This window comes from Pseudophryne corroboree, chromosome 4, assembly GCF_028390025.1.
Source record: "Pseudophryne corroboree isolate aPseCor3 chromosome 4, aPseCor3.hap2, whole genome shotgun sequence".
Taxonomy (NCBI): domain Eukaryota; kingdom Metazoa; phylum Chordata; class Amphibia; order Anura; family Myobatrachidae; genus Pseudophryne; species Pseudophryne corroboree.
This window is the reverse complement of record NC_086447.1, coordinates 30,177,726-30,199,517: the sequence shown is the minus strand read 5'-3', so window position 1 is coordinate 30,199,517 and position 21,792 is coordinate 30,177,726. Positions and strand designations below refer to the sequence as shown.

The window sequence follows — 21,792 nt, the reverse complement described above, 5'->3', positions numbered from 1 at the left end:
GCACCTCAGTGAACTTTGTAAAATGTATTTACAAATCTTTAATCAGGCAGTGGTGGAATCAAAAGTCATCTGCTAAGAAGGAATCATGATTTCTACAAAGATTTTAACATTTTCTATGGACCTTGTCATCTGAGCATATCTTAAGCAACAACTATAAGTGCGAAAACAGCACATAAGGAAAAGGATGCATTGGCCGAGAATCGAACCCGGGTCAATTGCTTGGAAGGCAGCTATGCTCACCACTATACCACCAATGCTTGAGCTCTTTTCGAATGCATATAGTGGACAATATGGAAATCACAACAACTGTTTGAAAGATTTTTATAGCCTGCGCTGTAGCACCATTGGTGGTAGATATTCAAACAAAATTGGCAAATTGCATGACATTCACAATTCAAGATTTAGGCTCATCCATACTTAAGGTTTTTATGCACCATTGAACTGATATACAGTGGTATCAAAACTGAGAAAAGAAAAGACCTTCGATTTACTTGCATATGGCACCTCAGTGAACTTTGTAAAATGTATTTACAAATCTTTAATCAGGCAGTGGTGGAATCAAAAGTCATCTGCTAAGAAGGAATCATGATTTCTACAAAGATTTTAACATTTTCTATGGACCTTGTCATCTGAGCATATCTTAAGCAACAACTATAAGTGCGAAAACAGCACATAAGGAAAAGGATGCATTGGCCGGGAATCGAACCCGTGTCAACTGCTTGGAAGGCAGCTATGCTCACCACTATACCACCAATGCTTGAGCTCTTTTTGAATGCATATAGTGGCCAATATGGAAATCACAACAACTGTTTGAAAGATATTTATAGCCTGCGCTGTAGCACCATTGGTGGAAGATATTCAAACAAAATTGGCAATTAGCATGACATTCACAATTCAAGATTTAGGCTCATCCATACTTAAGGTTTTTATGCACCAATGAACTTACATACAGTGGTATCAAAACTGAGAAAAGAAAAGACCTTCGATTTACTTGCATATGGCACCTCAGTGAACTTTGTAAAATGTATTTACAAATCTTTAATCAGGCAGTGGTGGAATCAAAAGTCATCTGCTAAGAAGGAATCATGATTTCTACAAAGATTTTAACATTTTCTATGGACCTTGTCATCTGAGCATATCTTAAGCAACAACTATAAGTGCGAAAACAGCACATAAGGAAAAGGATGCATTAGCCGCGAATCGAACCCGGGTCAACTGCTTGGAAGGCAGCTATGCTCACCACTATACCACCAATGATTGAGCTCTTTTCGAATGCATATAGTGGCCAATATGGAAATCACAACAACTGTTTGAAAGATATTTATAGCCTGCGCTGTAGCACCATTGGTGGAAGATATTCAAACAAAATTGGCAAATTGCATGACATTCACAATTCAAGATTTAGGCTCATCCATACTTAAGGTTTTTATGCACCATTGAACTGATATACAGTGGTATGAAAACTGAGAAAAGAAAAGACCTTCGATTTACTTGCATATGGCACCTCAGTGAACTTTGTAAAATGTATTTACAAATCTTTAATCAGGCAGTGGTGGAATCAAAAGTCATCTGCTAAGAAGGAATCATGATTTCTACAAAGATTTTAACATTTTCTATGGACCTTGTCATCTGAGCATATCTTAAGCAACAACTATAAGTGCGAAAACAGCACATAAGGAAAAGGATGCATTGGCCGGGAATCGAACCCGGGTCAACTGCTTGGAAGGCAGCTATGCTCACCACTATACCACCAATGCTTGAGCTCTTTTCGAATGCATATAGTGGCCAATATGGAAATCACAACAGCTGTTTGAAAGATATTTATAGCCTGCGCTGTAGCACCATTGGTGGAAGATATTCAAACAAAATTGGCAAATTGCATGACATTCACAATTCAAGATTTAGGCTCATCCATACTTAAGGTTTTTATGCACCATTGAACTGATATACAGTGGTATCAAAACTGAGAAAAGAAAAGACCTTCGATTTACTTGCATATGGCACCTCAGTGAACTTTGTAAAATGTATTTACAAATCTTTAATCAGGCAGTGGTGGAATCAAAAGTCATCTGCTAAGAAGGAATCATGATTTCTACAAAGATTTTAACATTTTCTATGGACCTTGTCATCTGAGCATATCTTAAGCAACAACTATAAGTGCGAAAACAGCACATAAGGAAAAGGATGCATTGGCCGAGAATCGAACCCGGGTCAACTGCTTGGAAGGCAGCTATGCTCACCACTATACCACCAATGCTTGAGCTCTTTTCGAATGCATATAGTGGACAATATGGAAATCACAACAACTGTTTGAAAGATTTTTATAGCCTGCGCTGTAGCACCATTGGTGGTAGATATTCAAACAAAATTGGCAAATTGCATGACATTCACAATTCAAGATTTAGGCTCATCCATACTTAAGGTTTTTATGCACCATTGAACTGATATACAGTGGTATCAAAACTGAGAAAAGAAAAGACCTTCGATTTACTTGCATATGGCACCTCAGTGAACTTTGTAAAATGTATTTACAAATCTTTAATCAGGCAGTGGTGGAATCAAAAGTCATCTGCTAAGAAGGAATCATGATTTCTACAAAGATTTTAACATTTTCTATGGACCTTGTCATCTGAGCATATCTTAAGCAACAACTATAAGTGCGAAAACAGCACATAAGGAAAAGGATGCATTGGCCGGGAATCGAACCCGTGTCAACTGCTTGGAAGGCAGCTATGCTCACCACTATACCACCAATGCTTGAGCTCTTTTTGAATGCATATAGTGGCCAATATGGAAATCACAACAACTGTTTGAAAGATATTTATAGCCTGCGCTGTAGCACCATTGGTGGAAGATATTCAAACAAAATTGGCAATTAGCATGACATTCACAATTCAAGATTTAGGCTCATCCATACTTAAGGTTTTTATGCACCAATGAACTTACATACAGTGGTATCAAAACTGAGAAAAGAAAAGACCTTCGATTTACTTGCATATGGCACCTCAGTGAACTTTGTAAAATGTATTTACAAATCTTTAATCAGGCAGTGGTGGAATCAAAAGTCATCTGCTAAGAAGGAATCATGATTTCTACAAAGATTTTAACATTTTCTATGGACCTTGTCATCTGAGCATATCTTAAGCAACAACTATAAGTGCGAAAACAGCACATAAGGAAAAGGATGCATTAGCCGCGAATCGAACCCGGGTCAACTGCTTGGAAGGCAGCTATGCTCACCACTATACCACCAATGATTGAGCTCTTTTCGAATGCATATAGTGGCCAATATGGAAATCACAACAACTGTTTGAAAGATATTTATAGCCTGCGCTGTAGCACCATTGGTGGAAGATATTCAAACAAAATTGGCAAATTGCATGACATTCACAATTCAAGATTTAGGCTCATCCATACTTAAGGTTTTTATGCACCATTGAACTGATATACAGTGGTATGAAAACTGAGAAAAGAAAAGACCTTCGATTTACTTGCATATGGCACCTCAGTGAACTTTGTAAAATGTATTTACAAATCTTTAATCAGGCAGTGGTGGAATCAAAAGTCATCTGCTAAGAAGGAATCATGATTTCTACAAAGATTTTAACATTTTCTATGGACCTTGTCATCTGAGCATATCTTAAGCAACAACTATAAGTGCGAAAACAGCACATAAGGAAAAGGATGCATTGGCCGGGAATCGAACACGGGTCAACTGCTTGGAAGGCAGCTATGCTCACCACTATACCACCAATGCTTGAGCTCTTTTCGAATGCATATAGTGGCCAATATGGAAATCACAACAGCTGTTTGAAAGATATTTATAGCCTGCGCTGTAGCACCATTGGTGGAAGATATTCAAACAAAATTGGCAAATTGCATGACATTCACAATTCAAGATTTAGGCTCATCCATACTTAAGGTTTTTATGCACCATTGAACTGATATACAGTGGTATCAAAACTGAGAAAAGAAAAGACCTTCGATTTACTTGCATATGGCACCTCAGTGAACTTTGTAAAATGTATTTACAAATCTTTAATCAGGCAGTGGTGGAATCAAAAGTCATCTGCTAAGAAGGAATCATGATTTCTACAAAGATTTTAACATTTTCTATGGACCTTGTCATCTGAGCATATCTTAAGCAACAACTATAAGTGCGAAAACAGCACATAAGGAAAAGGATGCATTGGCCGAGAATCGAACCCGGGTCAACTGCTTGGAAGGCAGCTATGCTCACCACTATACCACCAATGCTTGAGCTCTTTTCGAATGCATATAGTGGACAATATGGAAATCACAACAACTGTTTGAAAGATTTTTATAGCCTGCGCTGTAGCACCATTGGTGGTAGATATTCAAACAAAATTGGCAAATTGCATGACATTCACAATTCAAGATTTAGGCTCATCCATACTTAAGGTTTTTATGCACCATTGAACTGATATACAGTGGTATCAAAACTGAGAAAAGAAAAGACCTTTGATTTACTTGCATATGGCACCTCAGTGAACTTTGTAAAATGTATTTACAAATCTTTAATCAGGCAGTGGTGGAATCAAAAGTCATCTGCTAAGAAGGAATCATGATTTCTACAAAGATTTTAACATTTTCTATGGACCTTGTCATCTGAGCATATCTTAAGCAACAACTATAAGTGCGAAAACAGCACATAAGGAAAAGGATGCATTGGCCGGGAATCGAACCCGGGTCAACTGCTTGGAAGGCAGCTATGCTCACCACTATACCACCAATGCTTGAGCTCTTTTTGAATGCATATAGTGGCCAATATGGAAATCACAACAACTGTTTGAAAGATATTTATAGCCTGCGCTGTAGCACCATTGGTGGAAGATATTCAAACAAAATTGGCAAATTGCATGACATTCACAATTCAAGATTTAGGCTCATCCATACTTAAGGTTTTTATGCACCAATGAACTTACATACAGTGGTATCAAAACTGAGAAAAGAAAAGACCTTCAATTTACTTGCATATGGCACCTCAGTGAACTTTGTAAAATGTATTTACAAATCTTTAATCAGGCAGTGGTGGAATCAAAAGTCATCTGCTAAGAAGGAATCATGATTTCTACAAAGATTTTAACATTTTCTATGGACCTTGTCATCTGAGCATATCTTAAGCAACAACTATAAGTGCGAAAACAGCACATAAGGAAAAGGATGCATTGGCCGGGAATCGAACCCGAGTCAATTGCTTGGAAGGCAGCTATGCTCACCACTATACCACCAATGCTTGAGCGCTTTTTAGATGCATATAGTGGCCAATATGGAAATCACAACAACTGTTTGAAAGATATTTATAGCCTGCGCTGTAGCACCATTGGTGGAAGATATTCAAACAAAATTGGAAAATTGCATGACATTCACAATTCAAGATTTAGGCTCATCCATACTTAAGGTTTTTATGCACCATTGAACTGATATACAGTGGTATCAAAACTGAGAAAAGAAAAGACCTTTGATTTACTTGCATATGGCACCTCAGTGAACTTTGTAAAATGTATTTACAAATCTTTAATCAGGCAGTGGTGGAATCAAAAGTAATCTGCTAAGAAGGAATCATGATTTCTACAAAGATTTTAACATTTTCTATGGACCTTGTCATCTGAGCATATCTTAAGCAACAACTATAAGTGCGAAAACAGCACATAAGGAAAAGGATGCATTGGCCGGGAATCGAACACGGGTACACTGCTTGGAAGGCAGCTATGCTCACCACTATACCACCAATGCTTGAGCGCTTTTTCAATGCATATAGTGGCCAATATGGAAATCACAACAACTGTTTGAAAGATATTTATAGCCTGCGCTGTAGCACCATTGGTGGAAGATATTCAAACAAAATTGGCAATTAGCATGACATTCACAATTCAAGATTTAGGCTCATCCATACTTAAGGTTTTTATGCACCAATGAACTTACATACAGTGGTATCAAAACTGAGAAAAGAAAAGACCTTCGATTTACTTGCATATGGCACCTCAGTGAACTTTGTAAAATGTATTTACAAATCTTTAATCAGGCAGTGGTGGAATCAAAAGTCATCTGCTAAGAAGGAATCATGATTTCTACAAAGATTTTAACATTTTCTATGGACCTTGTCATCTGAGCATATCTTAAGCAACAACTATAAGTGCGAAAACAGCACATAAGGAAAAGGATGCATTAGCCGCGAATCGAACCCGGGTCAACTGCTTGGAAGGCAGCTATGCTCACCACTATACCACCAATGATTGAGCTCTTTTCGAATGCATATAGTGGCCAATATGGAAATCACAACAACTGTTTGAAAGATATTTATAGCCTGCGCTGTAGCACCATTGGTGGAAGATATTCAAACAAAATTGGCAAATTGCATGACATTCACAATTCAAGATTTAGGCTCATCCATACTTAAGGTTTTTATGCACCATTGAACTGATATACAGTGGTATGAAAACTGAGAAAAGAAAAGACCTTCGATTTACTTGCATATGGCACCTCAGTGAACTTTGTAAAATGTATTTACAAATCTTTAATCAGGCAGTGGTGGAATCAAAAGTCATCTGCTAAGAAGGAATCATGATTTCTACAAAGATTTTAACATTTTCTATGGACCTTGTCATCTGAGCATATCTTAAGCAACAACTATAAGTGCGAAAACAGCACATAAGGAAAAGGATGCATTGGCCGGGAATCGAACACGGGTCAACTGCTTGGAAGGCAGCTATGCTCACCACTATACCACCAATGCTTGAGCTCTTTTCGAATGCATATAGTGGCCAATATGGAAATCACAACAGCTGTTTGAAAGATATTTATAGCCTGCGCTGTAGCACCATTGGTGGAAGATATTCAAACAAAATTGGCAAATTGCATGACATTCACAATTCAAGATTTAGGCTCATCCATACTTAAGGTTTTTATGCACCATTGAACTGATATACAGTGGTATCAAAACTGAGAAAAGAAAAGACCTTCGATTTACTTGCATATGGCACCTCAGTGAACTTTGTAAAATGTATTTACAAATCTTTAATCAGGCAGTGGTGGAATCAAAAGTCATCTGCTAAGAAGGAATCATGATTTCTACAAAGATTTTAACATTTTCTATGGACCTTGTCATCTGAGCATATCTTAAGCAACAACTATAAGTGCGAAAACAGCACATAAGGAAAAGGATGCATTGGCCGAGAATCGAACCCGGGTCAACTGCTTGGAAGGCAGCTATGCTCACCACTATACCACCAATGCTTGAGCTCTTTTCGAATGCATATAGTGGACAATATGGAAATCACAACAACTGTTTGAAAGATTTTTATAGCCTGCGCTGTAGCACCATTGGTGGTAGATATTCAAACAAAATTGGCAAATTGCATGACATTCACAATTCAAGATTTAGGCTCATCCATACTTAAGGTTTTTATGCACCATTGAACTGATATACAGTGGTATCAAAACTGAGAAAAGAAAAGACCTTTGATTTACTTGCATATGGCACCTCAGTGAACTTTGTAAAATGTATTTACAAATCTTTAATCAGGCAGTGGTGGAATCAAAAGTCATCTGCTAAGAAGGAATCATGATTTCTACAAAGATTTTAACATTTTCTATGGACCTTGTCATCTGAGCATATCTTAAGCAACAACTATAAGTGCGAAAACAGCACATAAGGAAAAGGATGCATTGGCCGGGAATCGAACCCGGGTCAACTGCTTGGAAGGCAGCTATGCTCACCACTATACCACCAATGCTTGAGCTCTTTTTGAATGCATATAGTGGCCAATATGGAAATCACAACAACTGTTTGAAAGATATTTATAGCCTGCGCTGTAGCACCATTGGTGGAAGATATTCAAACAAAATTGGCAAATTGCATGACATTCACAATTCAAGATTTAGGCTCATCCATACTTAAGGTTTTTATGCACCAATGAACTTACATACAGTGGTATCAAAACTGAGAAAAGAAAAGACCTTCAATTTACTTGCATATGGCACCTCAGTGAACTTTGTAAAATGTATTTACAAATCTTTAATCAGGCAGTGGTGGAATCAAAAGTCATCTGCTAAGAAGGAATCATGATTTCTACAAAGATTTTAACATTTTCTATGGACCTTGTCATCTGAGCATATCTTAAGCAACAACTATAAGTGCGAAAACAGCACATAAGGAAAAGGATGCATTGGCCGGGAATCGAACCCGAGTCAATTGCTTGGAAGGCAGCTATGCTCACCACTATACCACCAATGCTTGAGCGCTTTTTAGATGCATATAGTGGCCAATATGGAAATCACAACAACTGTTTGAAAGATATTTATAGCCTGCGCTGTAGCACCATTGGTGGAAGATATTCAAACAAAATTGGAAAATTGCATGACATTCACAATTCAAGATTTAGGCTCATCCATACTTAAGGTTTTTATGCACCATTGAACTGATATACAGTGGTATCAAAACTGAGAAAAGAAAAGACCTTTGATTTACTTGCATATGGCACCTCAGTGAACTTTGTAAAATGTATTTACAAATCTTTAATCAGGCAGTGGTGGAATCAAAAGTAATCTGCTAAGAAGGAATCATGATTTCTACAAAGATTTTAACATTTTCTATGGACCTTGTCATCTGAGCATATCTTAAGCAACAACTATAAGTGCGAAAACAGCACATAAGGAAAAGGATGCATTGGCCGGGAATCGAACACGGGTACACTGCTTGGAAGGCAGCTATGCTCACCACTATACCACCAATGCTTGAGCGCTTTTTCAATGCATATAGTGGCCAATATGGAAATCACAACAACTGTTTGAAAGATATTTATAGCCTGCGCTGTAGCACCATTGGTGGAAGATATTCAAACAAAATTGGCAATTAGCATGACATTCACAATTCAAGATTTAGGCTCATCCATACTTAAGGTTTTTATGCACCAATGAACTTACATACAGTGGTATCAAAACTGAGAAAAGAAAAGACCTTTGATTTACTTGCATATGGCACCTCAGTGAACTTTGTAAAATGTATTTACAAATCTTTAATCAGGCAGTGGTGGAATCAAAAGTCATCTGCTAAGAAGGAATCATGATTTCTACAAAGATTTTAACATTTTCTATGGACCTTGTCATCTGAGCATATCTTAAGCAACAACTATAAGTGCGAAAACAGCACATAAGGAAAAGGATGCATTGGCCGGGAATCGAACCCGGGTCAACTGCTTGGAAGGCAGTTATGCTCACCACTATACCACCAATGCTTGAGCACTTTTCAAATGCATATAGTGGCCAATATGGAAATCACAACAACTGTTTGAAAGATTTTTATAGCCTGCGCTGTAGCACCATTGGTGGTAGATATTCAAACAAAATTGGCAAATTGCATGACATTCACAATTCAAGATTTAGGCTCATCCATACTTAAGGTTTTTATGCACCATTGAACTGATATACAGTGGTATCAAAACTGAGAAAAGAAAAGACCTTTGATTTACTTGCATATGGCACCTCAGTGAACTTTGTAAAATGTATTTACAAATCTTTAATCAGGCAGTGGTGGAATCAAAAGTCATCTGCTAAGAAGGAATCATGATTTCTACAAAGATTTTAACATTTTCTATGGACCTTGTCATCTGAGCATATCTTAAGCAACAACTATAAGTGCGAAAACAGCACATAAGGAAAAGGATGCATTGGCCGGGAATCGAACCCGGGTCAACTGCTTGGAAGGCAGCTATGCTCACCACTATACCACCAATGCTTGAGCTCTTTTTGAATGCATATAGTGGCCAATATGGAAATCACAACAACTGTTTGAAAGATATTTATAGCCTGCGCTGTAGCACCATTGGTGGAAGATATTCAAACAAAATTGGCAAATTGCATGACATTCACAATTCAAGATTTAGGCTCATCCATACTTAAGGTTTTTATGCACCAATGAACTTACATACAGTGGTATCAAAACTGAGAAAAGAAAAGACCTTCAATTTACTTGCATATGGCACCTCAGTGAACTTTGTAAAATGTATTTACAAATCTTTAATCAGGCAGTGGTGGAATCAAAAGTCATCTGCTAAGAAGGAATCATGATTTCTACAAAGATTTTAACATTTTCTATGGACCTTGTCATCTGAGCATATCTTAAGCAACAACTATAAGTGCGAAAACAGCACATAAGGAAAAGGATGCATTGGCCGGGAATCGAACCCGAGTCAATTGCTTGGAAGGCAGCTATGCTCACCACTATACCACCAATGCTTGAGCGCTTTTTAGATGCATATAGTGGCCAATATGGAAATCACAACAACTGTTTGAAAGATATTTATAGCCTGCGCTGTAGCACCATTGGTGGAAGATATTCAAACAAAATTGGAAAATTGCATGACATTCACAATTCAAGATTTAGGCTCATCCATACTTAAGGTTTTTATGCACCATTGAACTGATATACAGTGGTATCAAAACTGAGAAAAGAAAAGACCTTTGATTTACTTGCATATGGCACCTCAGTGAACTTTGTAAAATGTATTTACAAATCTTTAATCAGGCAGTGGTGGAATCAAAAGTAATCTGCTAAGAAGGAATCATGATTTCTACAAAGATTTTAACATTTTCTATGGACCTTGTCATCTGAGCATATCTTAAGCAACAACTATAAGTGCGAAAACAGCACATAAGGAAAAGGATGCATTGGCCGGGAATCGAACACGGGTACACTGCTTGGAAGGCAGCTATGCTCACCACTATACCACCAATGCTTGAGCGCTTTTTCAATGCATATAGTGGCCAATATGGAAATCACAACAACTGTTTGAAAGATATTTATAGCCTGCGCTGTAGCACCATTGGTGGAAGATATTCAAACAAAATTGGCAATTAGCATGACATTCACAATTCAAGATTTAGGCTCATCCATACTTAAGGTTTTTATGCACCAATGAACTTACATACAGTGGTATCAAAACTGAGAAAAGAAAAGACCTTTGATTTACTTGCATATGGCACCTCAGTGAACTTTGTAAAATGTATTTACAAATCTTTAATCAGGCAGTGGTGGAATCAAAAGTCATCTGCTAAGAAGGAATCATGATTTCTACAAAGATTTTAACATTTTCTATGGACCTTGTCATCTGAGCATATCTTAAGCAACAACTATAAGTGCGAAAACAGCACATAAGGAAAAGGATGCATTGGCCGGGAATCGAACCCGGGTCAACTGCTTGGAAGGCAGTTATGCTCACCACTATACCACCAATGCTTGAGCACTTTTCAAATGCATATAGTGGCCAATATGGAAATCACAACAACTGTTTGAAAGATTTTTATAGCCTGCGCTGTAGCACCATTGGTGGTAGATATTCAAACAAAATTGGCAAATTGCATGACATTCACAATTCAAGATTTAGGCTCATCCATACTTAAGGTTTTTATGCACCATTGAACTGATATACAGTGGTATCAAAACTGAGAAAAGAAAAGACCTTTGATTTACTTGCATATGGCACCTCAGTGAACTTTGTAAAATGTATTTACAAATCTTTAATCAGGCAGTGGTGGAATCAAAAGTCATCTGCTAAGAAGGAATCATGATTTCTACAAAGATTTTAACATTTTCTATGGACCTTGTCATCTGAGCATATCTTAAGCAACAACTATAAGTGCGAAAACAGCACATAAGGAAAAGGATGCATTGGCCGGGAATCAAACCCGGGTCAACTGCTTGGAAGGCAGCTATGCTCACCACTATACCACCAATGCTTGAGCTCTTTTTGAATGCATATAGTGGCCAATATGGAAATCACAACAACTGTTTGAAAGATATTTATAGCCTGCGCTGTAGCACCATTGGTGGAAGATATTCAAACAAAATTGGCAAATTGCATGACATTCACAATTCAAGATTTAGGCTCATCCATACTTAAGGTTTTTATGCACCAATGAACTTACATACAGTGGTATCAAAACTGAGAAAAGAAAAGACCTTCAATTTACTTGCATATGGCACCTCAGTGAACTTTGTAAAATGTATTTACAAATCTTTAATCAGGCAGTGGTGGAATCAAAAGTCATCTGCTAAGAAGGAATCATGATTTCTACAAAGATTTTAACATTTTCTATGGACCTTGTCATCTGAGCATATCTTAAGCAACAACTATAAGTGCGAAAACAGCACATAAGGAAAAGGATGCATTGGCCGGGAATCGAACCCGAGTCAATTGCTTGGAAGGCAGCTATGCTCACCACTATACCACCAATGCTTGAGCGCTTTTTAGATGCATATAGTGGCCAATATGGAAATCACAACAACTGTTTGAAAGATATTTATAGCCTGCGCTGTAGCACCATTGGTGGAAGATATTCAAACAAAATTGGAAAATTGCATGACATTCACAATTCAAGATTTAGGCTCATCCATACTTAAGGTTTTTATGCACCATTGAACTGATATACAGTGGTATCAAAACTGAGAAAAGAAAAGACCTTTGATTTACTTGCATATGGCACCTCAGTGAACTTTGTAAAATGTATTTACAAATCTTTAATCAGGCAGTGGTGGAATCAAAAGTAATCTGCTAAGAAGGAATCATGATTTCTACAAAGATTTTAACATTTTCTATGGACCTTGTCATCTGAGCATATCTTAAGCAACAACTATAAGTGCGAAAACAGCACATAAGGAAAAGGATGCATTGGCCGGGAATCGAACACGGGTACACTGCTTGGAAGGCAGCTATGCTCACCACTATACCACCAATGCTTGAGCGCTTTTTCAATGCATATAGTGGCCAATATGGAAATCACAACAACTGTTTGAAAGATATTTATAGCCTGCGCTGTAGCACCATTGGTGGAAGATATTCAAACAAAATTGGCAATTAGCATGACATTCACAATTCAAGATTTAGGCTCATCCATACTTAAGGTTTTTATGCACCAATGAACTTACATACAGTGGTATCAAAACTGAGAAAAGAAAAGACCTTTGATTTACTTGCATATGGCACCTCAGTGAACTTTGTAAAATGTATTTACAAATCTTTAATCAGGCAGTGGTGGAATCAAAAGTCATCTGCTAAGAAGGAATCATGATTTCTACAAAGATTTTAACATTTTCTATGGACCTTGTCATCTGAGCATATCTTAAGCAACAACTATAAGTGCGAAAACAGCACATAAGGAAAAGGATGCATTGGCCGGGAATCGAACCCGGGTCAACTGCTTGGAAGGCAGTTATGCTCACCACTATACCACCAATGCTTGAGCACTTTTCAAATGCATATAGTGGCCAATATGGAAATCACAACAACTGTTTGAAAGATTTTTATAGCCTGCGCTGTAGCACCATTGGTGGTAGATATTCAAACAAAATTGGCAAATTGCATGACATTCACAATTCAAGATTTAGGCTCATCCATACTTAAGGTTTTTATGCACCATTGAACTGATATACAGTGGTATCAAAACTGAGAAAAGAAAAGACCTTTGATTTACTTGCATATGGCACCTCAGTGAACTTTGTAAAATGTATTTACAAATCTTTAATCAGGCAGTGGTGGAATCAAAAGTCATCTGCTAAGAAGGAATCATGATTTCTACAAAGATTTTAACATTTTCTATGGACCTTGTCATCTGAGCATATCTTAAGCAACAACTATAAGTGCGAAAACAGCACATAAGGAAAAGGATGCATTGGCCGGGAATCGAACCCGGGTCAACTGCTTGGAAGGCAGCTATGCTCACCACTATACCACCAATGCTTGAGCTCTTTTCCGTTGCATATAGTGGCCAATATGGAAATCACAACAACTGTTTGAAAGATATTTATAGCCTGCGCTGTAGCACCATTGGTGGAAGATATTCAAACAAAATTGGCAAATTGCATGACATTCACAATTCAAGATGTAGGCTTATCCATACTTAAGGTTTTTATGCACCATTGAACTGATATACAGTGGTATCAAAACTGAGAAAAGAAAAGACCTTCGATTTACTTGCATATGGCACCTCAGTGAACTTTGTAAAATGTATTTACAAATCTTTAATCAGGCAGTGGTGGAATCAAAAGTCATCTGCTAAGAAGGAATCATGATTTCTACAAAGATTTTAACATTTTCTATGGACCTTGTCATCTGAGCATATCTTAAGCAACAACTATAAGTGCGAAAACAGCACATAAGGAAAAGGATGCATTGGCCGGGAATCGAACCCGAGTCAATTGCTTGGAAGGCAGCTATGCTCACCACTATACCACCAATGCTTGAGCACTTTTTAGATGCATATAGTGGCCAATATGGAAATCACAACAACTGTTTGAAAGATATTTATAGCCTGCGCTGTAGCACCATTGGTGGAAGATATTCAAACAAAATTGGAAAATTGCATGACATTCACAATTCAAGATTTAGGCTCATCCATACTTAAGGTTTTTATGCACCATTGAACTGATATACAGTGGTATCAAAACTGAGAAAAGAAAAGACCTTTGATTTACTTGCATATGGCACCTCAGTGAACTTTGTAAAATGTATTTACAAATCTTTAATCAGGCAGTGGTGGAATCAAAAGTCATCTGCTAAGAAGGAATCATGATTTCTACAAAGATTTTAACATTTTCTATGGACCTTGTCATCTGAGCATATCTTAAGCAACAACTATAAGTGCGAAAACAGCACATAAGGAAAAGGATGCATTGGCCGGGAATCGAACACGGGTAAACTGCTTGGAAGGCAGCTATGCTCACCACTATACCACCAATGCTTGAGCGCTTTTTCAATGCATATAGTGGCCAATATGGAAATCACAACAAGTGTTTGAAAGATATTTATAGCCTGCGCTGTAGCACCATTGGTGGAAGATATTCAAACAAAATTGGCAATTAGCATGACATTCACAATTCAAGATTTAGGCTCATCCATACTTAAGGTTTTTATGCACCAATGAACTTACATACAGTGGTATCAAAACTGAGAAAAGAAAAGACCTTTGATTTACTTGCATATGGCACCTCAGTGAACTTTGTAAAATGTATTTACAAATCTTTAATCAGGCAGTGGTGGAATCAAAAGTCATCTGCTAAGAAGGAATCATGATTTCTACAAAGATTTTAACATTTTCTATGGACCTTGTCATCTGAGCATATCTTAAGCAACAACTATAAGTGCGAAAACAGCACATAAGGAAAAGGATGCATTGGCCGGGAATCGAACCCGGGTCAACTGCTTGGAAGGCAGTTATGCTCACCACTATACCACCAATGCTTGAGCTCTTTTTGAATGCATATAGTGGACAATATGGAAATCACAACAACTGTTTGAAAGATTTTTATAGCCTGCGCTGTAGCACCATTGGTGGTAGATATTCAAACAAAATTGGCAAATTGCATGACATTCACAATTCAAGATTTAGGCTCATCCATACTTAAGGTTTTTATGCACCATTGAACTGATATACAGTGGTATCAAAACTGAGAAAAGAAAAGACCTTCGATTTACTTGCATATGGCACCTCAGTGAACTTTGTAAAATGTATTTACAAATCTTTAATCAGGCAGTGGTGGAATCAAAAGTCATCTGCTAAGAAGGAATCATGATTTCTACAAAGATTTTAACATTTTCTATGGACCTTGTCATCTGAGCATATCTTAAGCAACAACTATAAGTGCGAAAACAGCACATAAGGAAAAGGATGCATTGGCCGGGAATCGAACCCGTGTCAACTGCTTGGAAGGCAGCTATGCTCACCACTATACCACCAATGCTTGAGCTCTTTTTGAATGCATATAGTGGCCAATATGGAAATCACAACAACTGTTTGAAAGATATTTATAGCCTGCGCTGTAGCACCATTGGTGGAAGATATTCAAACAAAATTGGCAATTAGCATGACATTCACAATTCAAGATTTAGGCTCATCCATACTTAAGGTTTTTATGCACCAATGAACTTACATACAGTGGTATCAAAACTGAGAAAAGAAAAGACCTTCGATTTACTTGCATATGGCACCTCAGTGAACTTTGTAAAATGTATTTACAAATCTTTAATCAGGCAGTGGTGGAATCAAAAGTCATCTGCTAAGAAGGAATCATGATTTCTACAAAGATTTTAACATTTTCTATGGACCTTGTCATCTGAGCATATCTTAAGCAACAACTATAAGTGCGAAAACAGCACATAAGGAAAAGGATGCATTAGCCGCGAATCGAACCCGGGTCAACTGCTTGGAAGGCAGCTATGCTCACCACTATACCACCAATGATTGAGCTCTTTTCGAATGCATATAGTGGCCAATATGGAAATCACAACAACTGTTTGAAAGATATTTATAGCCTGCGCTGTAGCACCATTGGTGGAAGATATTCAAACAAAATTGGCAAATTGCATGACATTCACAATTCAAGATTTAGGCTCATCCATACTTAAGGTTTTTATGCACCATTGAACTGATATACAGTGGTATCAAAACTGAGAAAAGAAAAGACCTTCGATTTACTTGCATATGGCACCTCAGTGAACTTTGTAAAATGTATTTACAAATCTTTAATCAGGCAGTGGTGGAATCAAAAGTCATCTGCTAAGAAGGAATCATGATTTCTACAAAGATTTTAACATTTTCTATGGACCTTGTCATCTGAGCATATCTTAAGCAACAACTATAAGTGCGAAAACAGCACATAAGGAAAAGGATGCATTGGCCGGGAATCAACCCCGGGTCAACTGCTTGGAAGGCAGCTATGCTCACCACTATACCACCAATGCTTGAGCACTTTTCAAATGCATATAGTGGCCAATATGGAAATCACAACAACTGTTTGAAAGATTTTTATAGCCTGCGCTGTAGCACCATTGGTGGTAGATATTCAAACAAAATTGGCAAATTGCATGACATTCACAATTCAAGATTTAGGCTAATCCATACTTAAGGTTTTTATGCACCATTGAACTGATATACAGTGGTATCAAAACTGAGAAAAGAAAAGACCTTCGTTTTACTTGCATATGGCACCTCAGTGAACTGTGTAAAATGTATTTACAAATCTTTAATTAGGCAGTGGTGGAATCAAAAGTAATCTGCTAAGAATGAATCATGATTTCTACAAAGATTTTAACATTTTCTATGGACCTTGTCATCTGAGCATATCTTAAGCAACAACTATAAGTGCGAAAACAGCACATAAGGAAAAGGATGCATAGGCCGGGAATCGAACACGGGTCAACTACTTGGAAGGCAGCTATGCTCACCACTATACCACCAATGCTTGAGCACTTTTTCAATGCATATAGTGACCAATATGGAAATCACAACAACTGTTTGAAAGATATTTATAGCCTGCGCTGTAGCACCATTGGTGGAAGATATTCAAACAAAATTGGCAAATTGCATGACATTCACAATTCAAGATTTAGGCTCATCCATACTTAAGGTTTTTATGCACCATTGAACTGATATACAGTGGTATCAAAACTGAGAAAAGAAAAGACCTTCGATTTACTTGCATATGGCACCTCAGTGAACTTTGTAAAATGTATTTACAAATCTTTAATCAGGCAGTGGTGGAATCAAAAGTCATCTACTAAGAAGGAATCATGATTTCTACAAAGATTTTAACATTTTCTATGGACCTTGTCATCTGAGCATATCTTAAGCAACAACTATAAGTGCGAAAACAGCACATAAGGAAAAGGATGCATTGGCCGGGAATCGAACTCTAGTCAATTGCTTGGAAGGCAGCTATGCTCACCACTATACCACCAATGCTTGAGCCCTTTTTCGATGCATATAGTGGCCAATATGGAAATCACAACAACTGTTTGAAAGATATTTATAGCCTGCGCTGTAGCACCATTCGTGGAAGATATTCAAACAAAATTGGCAAATTGCATGACATTCACAATTCAAGATTTAGGCTCATCCATACTTAAGGTTTTTATGCACCATTGAACAGATATACAGTGGTATAAAAACTGAGAATAGAAAAGACCTTCGTTTTACTTGCATATGGCACCTCAGTGAACTTTGTAAAATGTATTTACAAATCTTTAATCAGGCAGTGGTGGAATCAAAAGTCATCTGCTAAGAATTAGTCATGATTTCTACAAAGATTTTAACATTTTCTATGGACCTTGTCATCTGAGCATATGTTAAGCAACAACTATAAGTGCGAAAACAGCACATAAGGAAAAGGATGCATTGGCCGGGAATCGAACCCGGGTCAACAGCTTGGAAGAAAGCTATGCTCACCACTATACTACCAATGCTTGAGCTCTTTTCAAATGCATATAGTGGCCAATATGGAAATCACAACAACTGTTTGAAAGATATTTATAGCCTGCGCTGTAGCACCATTGGTGGAAGATATTCAAACAAAATTGGCAAATTGCATGACATTCACAATTCAAGATTTAGGCTTATCCATACTTAAGGTTTTTATGCACCATTGAACTGATATACAGTGGTATCAAAACTGAGAAAAGAAAAGACCTTCGATTTACTTGCATATGGCACCTCAGTGAACTTTGTAAAATGTATTTACAAATCTTTAATCAGGCAGTGGTGGAATCAAAAGTCATCTACTAAGAAGGAATCATGATTTCTACAAAGATTTTAACATTTTCTATGGACCTTGTCATCTGAGCATATCTTAAGCAACAACTATAAGTGCGAAAACAGCACATAAGGAAAAGGATGCATTGGCCGGGATTCGAACCCGAGTCAATTGCTTGGAAGGCAGCTATGCTCACCACTATACCACCAATGCTTGAGCCCTTTTTCGATGCATATAGTGGCCAATATGGAAATCACAACAACTGTTTGAAAGATATTTATAGCCTGCGCTGTAGCACCATTCGTGGAAGATATTCAAACAAAATTGGCAAATTGCATGACATTCACAATTCAAGATTTAGGCTTATCCATACTTAAGGTTTTTATGCACCATTGAACTGATATACAGTGGTATCAAAACTGAGAAAAGAAAAGACCTTCGATTTACTTGCATATGGCACCTCAGTGAACTTTGTAAAATGTATTTACAAATCTTTAATCAGGCAGTGGTGGAATCAAAAGTCATCTGCTAAGAAGGAATCATGATTTCTACAAAGATTTTAACATTTTCTATGGACCTTGTCATCTGAGCATATCTTAAGCAACAACTATAAGTGCGAAAACAGCACATAAGGAAAAGGATGCATTGGCCGGGAATCGAACCCGGGTCAACTGCTTGGAAGGCAGCTATGCTCACCACTATACCACCAATGCTTGAGCACTTTTCAAATGCATATAGTGGCCAATATGGAAATCACAACAACTGTTTGAAAGATTTTTATAGCCTGCGCTGTAGCACCATTGGTGGTAGATATTCAAACAAAATTGGCAAATTGCATGACATTCACAATTCAAGATTTAGGCTCATCCATACTTAAGGTTTTTATGCACCATTGAACTGATATACAGTGGTATCAAAACTGAGAAAAGAAAAGACCTTTGATTTACTTGCATATGGCACCTCAGTGAACTTTGTAAAATGTATTTACAAATCTTTAATCAGGCAGTGGTGGAATCAAAAGTCATCTGCTAAGAAGGAATCATGATTTCTACAAAGATTTTAACATTTTCTATGGACCTTGTCATCTGAGCATATCTTAAGCAACAACTATAAGTGCGAAAACAGCACATAAGGAAAAGGATGCATTGGCCGGGGACCGAACCCGGGTCAACTGCTTGGAAGGCAGCTATGCTCACCACTATACCACCAATGCTTGAGCTCTTTTCGATTGCATATAGTGGCCAATATGGAAACCACAACAACTGTTTGAAAGATATTTATAGCCTGCGCTGTAGCACCATTGGTGGAAGATATTCAAACAAAATTGGCAAATTGCATGACATTCACAATTCAAGATTTAGGCTCATCCATACTTAAGGTTTTTATGCACCATTGAACTGATATACAGTGGTATCAAAACTGAGAAAAGAAAAGACCTTCGATTTACTTGCATATGGCACCTCAGTGAACTTTGTAAAATGTATTTACAAATCTTTAATCAGGCAGTGGTGGAATCAAAAGTCATCTGCTAAGAAGGAATCATGATTTCTACAAAGATTTTAACATTTTCTATGGACCTTGTCATCTGAGCATATCTTAAGCAACAACTAGAAGTGCGAAAACAGCACATAAGGAAAAGGATGCATTGGCCGGGAATCGAACCCGGGTCAACTGCTTGGAAGGCAGCTATGCTCACCACTATACCACCAATGCTTGAGCTCTTTTCGATTGCATATAGTGGCCAATATGGAAATCACAACAACTGTTTGAAAGATATTTATAGCCTGCGCTGTAGCACCATTGGTGGAAGATATTCAAACAAAATAGGCAAATTGCATGACATTCACAATTCAAGATTTAGGCTCATCCATACTTAAGGTTTTTATGCACCATTGAACTGATATACAGTGGTATCAAAACTGAGAAAAGAAAAGACCTTCGATTTACTTGCATATGGCACCTCAGTGAACTTTGTAAAATGTATTTACAAATCTTTAATCAGGCAGTGGTGGAACCAAAAGTCATCTGCTAAGAAGGAATCATGATTTCTACAAAGATTTTAACATTTTCTATGGACCTTGTCATCTGAGCATATCTTAAGCAACAACTATAAGTGCGAAAACAGCACATAAGGAAAAGGATGCATTGGCCGGGAATCAACCCCGGGTCAACTGCTTGGAAGGCAGCTATGCTCACCACTATACCACCAATGCTTGAGCACTTTTCAAATGCATATAGTGGCCAATATGGAAATCACAACAACTGTTTGAAAGATTTTTATAGCCTGCGCTGTAGCACCATTGGTGGTAGATATTCAAACAAAATTGGCAAATTGCATGACATTCACAATTCAAGATTTAGGCTAATCCATACTTAAGGTTTTTATGCACCATTAAACTGATATACAGTGGTATCAAAACTGAGAAAAGAAAAGACCTTCGTTTTACTTGCATATGGCACCTCAGTGAACTGTGTAAAATGTATTTACAAATCTTTAATTAGGCAGTGGTGGAATCAAAAGTAATCTGCTAAGAATGAATCATGATTTCTACAAAGATTTTAACATTTTCTATGGACCTTGTCATCTGAGCATATCTTAAGCAACAACTATAAGTGCGAAAACAGCACATAAGGAAAAGGATGCATAGGCCAGGAATCGAACACGGGTCAACTACTTGGAAGGCAGCTATGCTCACCACTATACCACCAATGCTTGAGCACTTTTTCAATGCATATAGTGACCAATATGGAAATCACAACAACTGTTTGAAAGATATTTATAGCCTGCGCTGTAGCACCATTGGTGGAAGATATTCAAACAAAATTGGCAAATTGCATGACATTCACAATTCAAGATTTAGGCTCATCCATACTTAAGGTTTTTATGCACCATTGAACTGATATACAGTGGTATCAAAACTGAGAAAAGAAAAGACCTTCGATTTACTTGCATATGGCACCTCAGTGAACTTTGTAAAATGTATTTACAAATCTTTAATCAGGCAGTGGTGGAATCAAAAGTCATCTGCTAAGAAGGAATCATGATTTCTACAAAGATTTTAACATTTTCTATGGACCTTGTCATCTGAGCATATCTTAAGCAACAACTATAAGTGCGAAAACAGCACATAAGGAAAAGGATGCATTGGCCGGGAATCGAACCCGGGTCAACTGCTTGGAAGGCAGCTATGCTCACCACTATACCACCAATGCTTGAGCACTTTGCAAATGCATATAGTGGCCAATAT

At 37.5% G+C, this 21,792-nt stretch overlaps 22 non-coding genes across 22 annotated transcripts; all 22 read right to left on the bottom strand.

The window, feature by feature from the left end:
* Window positions 1-685: 685 nt before the first annotated feature.
* Window positions 686-757, bottom strand: TRNAG-UCC (transfer RNA glycine (anticodon UCC)). Its single transcript has one exon. It is a non-coding gene; the product is annotated as a tRNA-Gly (tRNA).
* A 928-nt stretch (window positions 758-1,685) lies between these two features.
* TRNAG-UCC (transfer RNA glycine (anticodon UCC)) lies at window positions 1,686-1,757 on the bottom strand. The gene has a single exon. It is a non-coding gene; the product is annotated as a tRNA-Gly (tRNA).
* Window positions 1,758-2,185: 428 nt separating this feature from the next.
* On the bottom strand, window positions 2,186-2,257 carry TRNAG-UCC (transfer RNA glycine (anticodon UCC)). The gene has a single exon. It is a non-coding gene; the product is annotated as a tRNA-Gly (tRNA).
* A 428-nt stretch (window positions 2,258-2,685) lies between these two features.
* Window positions 2,686-2,757, bottom strand: TRNAG-UCC (transfer RNA glycine (anticodon UCC)). Its single transcript has one exon. It is a non-coding gene; the product is annotated as a tRNA-Gly (tRNA).
* A 928-nt stretch (window positions 2,758-3,685) lies between these two features.
* Window positions 3,686-3,757, bottom strand: TRNAG-UCC (transfer RNA glycine (anticodon UCC)). The gene has a single exon. It is a non-coding gene; the product is annotated as a tRNA-Gly (tRNA).
* A 428-nt stretch (window positions 3,758-4,185) lies between these two features.
* TRNAG-UCC (transfer RNA glycine (anticodon UCC)) lies at window positions 4,186-4,257 on the bottom strand. Its single transcript has one exon. It is a non-coding gene; the product is annotated as a tRNA-Gly (tRNA).
* A 428-nt stretch (window positions 4,258-4,685) lies between these two features.
* On the bottom strand, window positions 4,686-4,757 carry TRNAG-UCC (transfer RNA glycine (anticodon UCC)). The gene has a single exon. It is a non-coding gene; the product is annotated as a tRNA-Gly (tRNA).
* Window positions 4,758-6,685: 1,928 nt separating this feature from the next.
* On the bottom strand, window positions 6,686-6,757 carry TRNAG-UCC (transfer RNA glycine (anticodon UCC)). The gene has a single exon. It is a non-coding gene; the product is annotated as a tRNA-Gly (tRNA).
* A 428-nt stretch (window positions 6,758-7,185) lies between these two features.
* TRNAG-UCC (transfer RNA glycine (anticodon UCC)) lies at window positions 7,186-7,257 on the bottom strand. Its single transcript has one exon. It is a non-coding gene; the product is annotated as a tRNA-Gly (tRNA).
* Window positions 7,258-7,685: 428 nt separating this feature from the next.
* Window positions 7,686-7,757, bottom strand: TRNAG-UCC (transfer RNA glycine (anticodon UCC)). The gene has a single exon. It is a non-coding gene; the product is annotated as a tRNA-Gly (tRNA).
* Window positions 7,758-9,185: 1,428 nt separating this feature from the next.
* TRNAG-UCC (transfer RNA glycine (anticodon UCC)) lies at window positions 9,186-9,257 on the bottom strand. The gene has a single exon. It is a non-coding gene; the product is annotated as a tRNA-Gly (tRNA).
* Window positions 9,258-9,685: 428 nt separating this feature from the next.
* Window positions 9,686-9,757, bottom strand: TRNAG-UCC (transfer RNA glycine (anticodon UCC)). The gene has a single exon. It is a non-coding gene; the product is annotated as a tRNA-Gly (tRNA).
* Window positions 9,758-11,185: 1,428 nt separating this feature from the next.
* Window positions 11,186-11,257, bottom strand: TRNAG-UCC (transfer RNA glycine (anticodon UCC)). Its single transcript has one exon. It is a non-coding gene; the product is annotated as a tRNA-Gly (tRNA).
* Window positions 11,258-11,685: 428 nt separating this feature from the next.
* On the bottom strand, window positions 11,686-11,757 carry TRNAG-UCC (transfer RNA glycine (anticodon UCC)). Its single transcript has one exon. It is a non-coding gene; the product is annotated as a tRNA-Gly (tRNA).
* Window positions 11,758-13,185: 1,428 nt separating this feature from the next.
* On the bottom strand, window positions 13,186-13,257 carry TRNAG-UCC (transfer RNA glycine (anticodon UCC)). The gene has a single exon. It is a non-coding gene; the product is annotated as a tRNA-Gly (tRNA).
* A 428-nt stretch (window positions 13,258-13,685) lies between these two features.
* Window positions 13,686-13,757, bottom strand: TRNAG-UCC (transfer RNA glycine (anticodon UCC)). Its single transcript has one exon. It is a non-coding gene; the product is annotated as a tRNA-Gly (tRNA).
* A 1,428-nt stretch (window positions 13,758-15,185) lies between these two features.
* On the bottom strand, window positions 15,186-15,257 carry TRNAG-UCC (transfer RNA glycine (anticodon UCC)). Its single transcript has one exon. It is a non-coding gene; the product is annotated as a tRNA-Gly (tRNA).
* A 428-nt stretch (window positions 15,258-15,685) lies between these two features.
* Window positions 15,686-15,757, bottom strand: TRNAG-UCC (transfer RNA glycine (anticodon UCC)). The gene has a single exon. It is a non-coding gene; the product is annotated as a tRNA-Gly (tRNA).
* A 3,428-nt stretch (window positions 15,758-19,185) lies between these two features.
* TRNAG-UCC (transfer RNA glycine (anticodon UCC)) lies at window positions 19,186-19,257 on the bottom strand. The gene has a single exon. It is a non-coding gene; the product is annotated as a tRNA-Gly (tRNA).
* A 428-nt stretch (window positions 19,258-19,685) lies between these two features.
* Window positions 19,686-19,757, bottom strand: TRNAG-UCC (transfer RNA glycine (anticodon UCC)). Its single transcript has one exon. It is a non-coding gene; the product is annotated as a tRNA-Gly (tRNA).
* Window positions 19,758-20,185: 428 nt separating this feature from the next.
* TRNAG-UCC (transfer RNA glycine (anticodon UCC)) lies at window positions 20,186-20,257 on the bottom strand. Its single transcript has one exon. It is a non-coding gene; the product is annotated as a tRNA-Gly (tRNA).
* Window positions 20,258-21,685: 1,428 nt separating this feature from the next.
* TRNAG-UCC (transfer RNA glycine (anticodon UCC)) lies at window positions 21,686-21,757 on the bottom strand. The gene has a single exon. It is a non-coding gene; the product is annotated as a tRNA-Gly (tRNA).
* Window positions 21,758-21,792: the final 35 nt, after the last annotated feature.